This window comes from Rattus rattus, chromosome 1 (genome assembly GCF_011064425.1).
Source record: "Rattus rattus isolate New Zealand chromosome 1, Rrattus_CSIRO_v1, whole genome shotgun sequence".
NCBI lineage: Eukaryota > Metazoa > Chordata > Mammalia > Rodentia > Muridae > Rattus > Rattus rattus.
The window spans coordinates 26341577-26348133 of NC_046154.1; positions in this window are offsets into that span (position 1 = coordinate 26341577).

Below are 6557 nucleotides of genomic sequence, written 5' to 3' on the forward strand. Positions count from 1 at the left end.
AACGGGGTCTGATGCCCTCCTCTGGTGTGTCTGAAGACCGCTACAGTGTACTCACATACAGAAAATAAATAAATCTTTTTAAAAAAGGGGTTGCCATGGGTCAGAGGTCACCTGGCTTATATAGTGAATACCAGGGCAGCCTGGGCTACAGAATGTAAAACTGTCTTTAAATAAATAAGTAAATAGTTTTGAAAGCCAGGCTCATGGAATACTTTGATCCAAGCACTCAAGAGGTAGGGCAGGTGGGTCTCTGTGGGTTCCAGGCCAGCCAGAGCCACTTAGTGAGACCCCATCTCAAAACGAAACAGTTCTGAGGCTAGGAGAGGGTGCCTGGCACAGCCTGGCTGTGAGGTGATCTACCGCCAATATCTGAGGAGACCCCCTAAGTAGCTCACTTCTGTTCCTAGTTGGAGCCGACCACGGTTGCCCAGCAGTGTCCCCTGAACCAAACGACTGCCATCTTGGGGCATTCAGCGATGCCCCCTTGCAAACAGTCAACCATCCCGGGTGTGCTGTGCTCGTCGAGGGCCCTCACGGCTGCTGGGTAAAGACTTTCCAGGTCTTGCCTGTTGGAGAGAAGCACCACACTCCTGTGAGTAGCACCCTTTTAATGAAGCCCAACAAAGTCCCTGGCTCAGTCAGCTTCGGTGACGCCTCGGTTTGTCTCGGGGACCTTGGGAGAAGGGTACGCATTGCTTATCTCCCTGGGGAAGAGATTTTAGTAGTACTTGGCCTAGTCCTTAGGATAGGAGAAGCCGAGGACAAATTTGGGAAGAGCAATGGTGTCTTACTTGATCTGGGGAAATGTGACCCACGAGGTTGAGTGGGGGAGTGGAGAGAGAGGAGGAAGAGGGGGCAGGCAGATGCAGTGTTTGCAGAGGCCGTTTTGCCCCGGTGATTTGTCCCTACAGGGTTTGTGGGAATAGTGGTGAGGGCATGGGTAGTTTTCTTCTAGGGGGTATGGAGTGGCTCCCCTGCCTGACGGGTGGGGCCTCCGCCAGAAGTACAGAGTTGTCTTTAAGCAACAGAAGGTGGAGAGCAGTTCTCAGAGGCCCTGGGAGCCTGGGAATCCTGTAGCAGGAGTGAAGTGTCAGCAAGCGTCTACAGGGGGAGCTTGGACAGGGCTGCGGGTAATCGGAGAGCTGTGGAGGGGCAGCCTGGAGGGAGAGCCCAGGTGTTTAAGGAACTGCAGCCAGGAAGGAGCATGAGGCTGGCTTAGTGGCTCGGTACAGTGCTCCACTTAGCTGTTAAATCAGATGAGAGAGAAGGGAAAATGCAGACGCTGGCCTGCTGTGGGGCCAAAAAGGTGAAGAAGGTCCAGGTAGCATAAACCTCACCTCTTGAGTATTTTATTTATTTGGAGACTCAGTTAAGAGACATGTGCACACGCCTGAAGAAGCAAGCCGGGATTGGGGGAGGCAGTTCTCCAAGGCTGCAAACCCCAGTGTTGATGTGGAACTCTGAGATTTATGGTTGGGCCATACCAAGGTGACGGGGGCAAGAGCCTGCTCCTGTAACTGGGAGAGCCCTCGGAAGGTAACACGAGGGTAACACGGGTGCTCCCAGAGGTCATACGGAGGTTAATTGGGAATCTTAGTGCCGGGAGTGGGTTATCCCCCTAGGAGTTGTTGGCTACAGAAGCCCTAGAGGCCACTAGGAGACAAAGGCCATGGCCACAGTGTCTGACTGCATTGGGAGCTGATGGTGAGGCCCCGTTGTTGAGGGGAGCTCGGCTGAGGGACTTGGTGGAGTAAATCTAGAATGGGCTCAAAGTGTCTCCTATGGTGCCAGAGGTTGCCAAACTGTGCTGGGGAAGAATTAAGGCCGAAGGACTATCCAGCTGTGGGGCCTACATTCCTCACAGCGGAAGTACCAGCCAGAGGTGCCAGTGGTTATGCGCGGAAGCAGCCTTTTGAGTGGACCAAAGGGCTCCCTCCACAGGAGGCTCAGGGAAATTAGTCACAGGATCCACTGGAGGAGCAACTGCTCTCGCCTGGGTAAACGACGCACCAGCTAAAGTGCTTCTCACGTGCGTGTTTATATAGGTTTATTTCCCATGCCCCCGGGACATTTCTCCATGTTTCTGTCCACTTCCTCCTTTGTGTTTTGTAATAAAAGGGGGGAAAAAAACCTCAACCCAAGCTTGCCCACAGCCCTGTGCTGGAGACAGGCATGGAAGGACGTGAAGGTTCAGTATTCTGCTCGAGTTGGAGAATCGTCAACTCTGTCATCCCTCCAAGGCTCAGGGACCCTTGTGGAAGGCGGAGTTCGTGGGGAGGCCTGTGAGGGTTGTCCTCTGAGACAGGCAACTGCCCTCCCGGAGCTCTCTGTGCTGTACCTCCTGCTCCCTGGGCTTGTTGACCATTTCCTCTCAGAAGGGTGGGGAAGATGGAGCTTTTCCCACCTGTGCCCCAGTTCCCAAATAATGACTCAGGATTATTATTTCTGAATAAATAGGCCATAAGCGAGGCCGGGCTCCCTCAGCCTGAGTAACTCGTGATCCCATTTACACCGCACGGCTGCTGATCCCTCGCAGTTCCACGTTTCAGACTTCCTCGGCCTCCAGTCAGGGAACCGTCCCATACTTGCCTTATTTCCCAGAGTTCCCTATTCTCTCCCTTCCCGCATCAGCTTCTTGTCCGTCAGACTTTAATTTGCAGGCGATGCTACCACCTACGATTCTGTCCTAACTGTAAGGGTCTAGGGAAGGAGCTAGAATACAAGGAAGGCCAGGAAGACCGGGGGAGGGGACGCTCCATTCACGTCCGTTCTACCAGGGAGCCCTCATGCCTGCTGGGCAAAGGCTTTCCAAGGGCAGCCTGCTGGGGGAGGGGCACCACATCCTGTGGGTAACCACTCTCTTAACCGCCAATAAACACTTTGGCTCCTCGGAGTGAACTCTGGCAGAGTCATGCCTGGGTTCGTCACTGGGACTTTAGGAGGGGAGGGGTAGAAACTGTTTCTCCCTGTGAAGGACTTTTAGCAGGAACCACCATGCTGTCTGTTTGCCGCATACTAACTTCCACCCCCTAGGAACACTGCTGGGCTGGTGGCCTTCCATGACCAGCAGTACTCCTCCCCCTACAGCAGGGTCTTACGTGACCTGGGTAGCCTCTAACTTGATACTCTTTAGGCGGACAAGGAAAACATTTAACTCTAGATATTCAAGGTGTCCCTATCCCACTCCCCAAGTGCTCCGGACCATCAAGCCTCACTCCCTGTTTTTTTTTTTTTTTTTTTGTCCCTTTTGAGCCGCTTTTAATACAAGCTAGCATCATCTGGGAAGAAGAAACCTCAATTGAGAAAATTCCCCCATTAGATTAGCCTGTAGGCAAGTCCATGGGGGCATTTTCTTTCATTAATGTGAATGTGGGAAAGCATTTACTTGTCTGTGTGGGCATGTATGGGAGGGAGCGTGTTCTTTTTCTCCACCACGATGGCTCTGGGACTTGAACTCCAGTCAGCAGGTTCCACTGACCATCTGACTGGCCTCGCATCCCTGTTTGTAACCACTGAGCTTCATCACCTCATATTTCTGGGGTTGAGGGCTGATCAGGCAACACCTGTCTTCACACACGCCCAGCTGATAGATTTGTGACTTTCTCTTCCATGAGCATGTCAATGGGGAAGAGAACACTGCCAGCCCTTAGGGTGTAGAGTGTAACGTTCTGTAACACCCTGCAACATCTGTCAACCCAGAGCCTCCACTCTCCCTTTCCTAAAGGGTCTGAGTGCTATGTCTGCACTTCAGTCCCTCTGGGGCCCTTCAGAGTAACTACGCTTCTCTTCAAAGCAATGGCGACATTTTCTGAAATGTTTGCAGCCTGCCGAGAATGAGAATGGTCTTTCTCACAATGCAGTAAGGGAGGGGTGTGAAGAGACCCTTAGCAGTTAAGAGAACATGGGCTCTTGCACTCAGATAATGCCCCTCAGATTTAGACTGGAAGAAAAGCCTCTGCTCCTACGATCTCTGACGGATCTAGGATTATTCCCTTTTAAGAAAAACAACTTGGGCTGGAGAGATGGCTCAGTGGTTAAGAGCACTGACTGCTCTTCCAGAGGTCCTGAGTTCAAATTCCAGCAACCAAATGGTAGCTCATAACCATCTGTAATGAGATCTGATGCCCTCTTCTGCTGTGTCTGAAGAAGACAGCTACAGTGTACTTTAAATAAATAAATCTTTAAAAAAGAAAAAAAGAAAACCAACCTAAGGCTGGGGAGCATTGCAGTTAATGCAGTAAATGGCCCAGCAGTTAAGAGAAGCCTGGGTTCAATTCCCAGCAACCACATGGTGGTCACAACCATCTGTAACTTCAGTCCGGGGAGCTCATGACCTCTTCTGGCCTCTGTGGGCACTGCACACACAGACATATGTGCACTCAAACACTAATAAACATAAAAATCTCAAAAACATTTTTTTAGAAAAAATAATCTTGACAGTCTCATGTATCCCAGGTTAACATCAAGCTTACTGTGTGACTAGGGATGAGCCTGAAATCTGATGTTTCCCCCATCCGAGGACTGGAACTACAGGGATGTGCTATCATGCTAGGCTTTTGAAGTGCTGGGGACCCGAACCCAGGGTTTTGTGCACTTTTTTTTTTTTTTTTTTTTTTTTTTTGGTTCTTTTTTTTTTTTTTTTTTGGAGCTGGGGATTGAACCCAGGGCCTTGCGCTTCCTAGGCAAGCGCTCTACCACTGAGCTAAATCCCCAACCCGGTTTTGTGCACTCTTAAGGCCACGCCCCCACCCTGAGTTTAAGCATCTGACTGGATAGGGCTTTCGTTCAGATGTCCACACAATTGGGTGTCACGTTTCAGGAAGGTACTAGACTCAAGTTGTTGAATAGTGGGGACCTACTGGAACAACTTAGTTATTCAGGAAAAGTTGTTTTGGTCCAGTTCATCCAGGAATCAGGCTTGAACTACCCCCCTACCCCCACCCCCAAGTCCCAACTGTCCTTTCAGCTGTCAATTCTGACACTATGGTGTACGTACTTGCTCTCATTATCCTGGTTAGTTTATCAAATTTATTGATCTAAAAAGAAAGAGGAGAGAGAGAGAGAGAGAGAGAGAGAGAGAGAGAGAGAGAGAGAAAGGAGAGAGGAAGAGTGGAAGAGAGAGTGAGAGGAGGATTTTTTTTTTTTTTAATCCTAGCATTTAAGAGACAAGACCATCTCCAGGAGTTTGAGGCCAGCTTAGTCTACACAGTACCGGGACAGCTAGGATTACATACACTGAGAAATCCTGTCTTGAAAAAAACAAACCAAACCCATCTTTTGGTTTTCAGCTTCATTTATAGCCTTGTATTTTTATTATATTTTTGGTGCTTGCTTTGGGTTCAATCCCCATTCCAAGTTTTCTAAGGCAGAGGTACTCACCCTATTTTTTTTTTTTCTTTTTTCTTTTTGGGAGGAGTTTCAAGACAGGGTTTCTCTGTGTACCACTGGTTGTCCTAGAACTTACTCTGTAAACCAGCCTGGCCTTGAAATCAGGGACCCACCTGCTTCTACCTCCTGAGTGCTGGGATTAAAGGTGGGCTCCACCACTGCCCTGTTCTTGTCTTACACTGATTCAATACTATAAAAGTTCGCCTAGGGACTACTTCAGCTAGGTGTCACCTATTCCAGTAAGTCGTAGTTTCATTTGCCTGAAGAACTTGTGGAAACAGTGTCTGTTGGGATCACAGCAGGCTCTACCATGCCCAGTGTTCTATGCAGTGCTGGGGTCCGAGTCAGGACTTCGTGCAAGCGAGTGGAAATGCAACACCCCCTGAGCTATACTCCCACTCCCAGCCCCTTCACTCAAGGTCCCTCTGGACCTGGTTGCTCATTTCTATAATTTGAGCTGCCCTGGGGGCGGGAGTACACATCCTGGAGGTCAAAGGACAGTGTGCAGTAATCTGTTCTCTCCCTTCACCACGTGATTGAGCTCCAAGGATTGAGCTCAGGACGGTCTGGCTTTTACTCACTGGCTGGCCTCTTCAAGGATTTGCCTTCATGTATGTCTCCGCATCACTTGTGTGTCTGGTGCCCGTGAAGGTCAAAATTGGGCATCAGATCTCCTGGAACCAGAGTTACAATGGTTGTGAGCCACCACGTGGGTGCTGCGAATTGAACCTGGTCCTCTACCAGAGCAACTCATGTTCTTAACTGCTGAGCGGTCAGTCTCTCCAGCAACCTTTCATGACTTCTAATGTTTTAAGGTCTATTTTATAGTCCATGTTTATAAATATCCCATTAAGTTGGGAGAATTCTTTTTTAAAACAACTTGGGCTGGAGAGATGGCTCAGCGGTTAAGAGCACTGACTGCTCTTCCAGAGGTCATGAGTTCAAATCCCAGCAACCACATGGTGGCTCACAACCATCTGCAATGGGATCTGATGCCCTCTTCTGGTGTGTCTGAAGAAAGTGACAATGTACTCATATACGCAAAATAAATAAATCTTTAAAAAAATTATTTTTGTGTGAGGGTGTTTTTCTGGGACACACGTATGAATGCCAGTGGTTCTCAACCTTAATCCTGCCACCCTTTAACAGTTCCTCAGGCTGAGGTGACC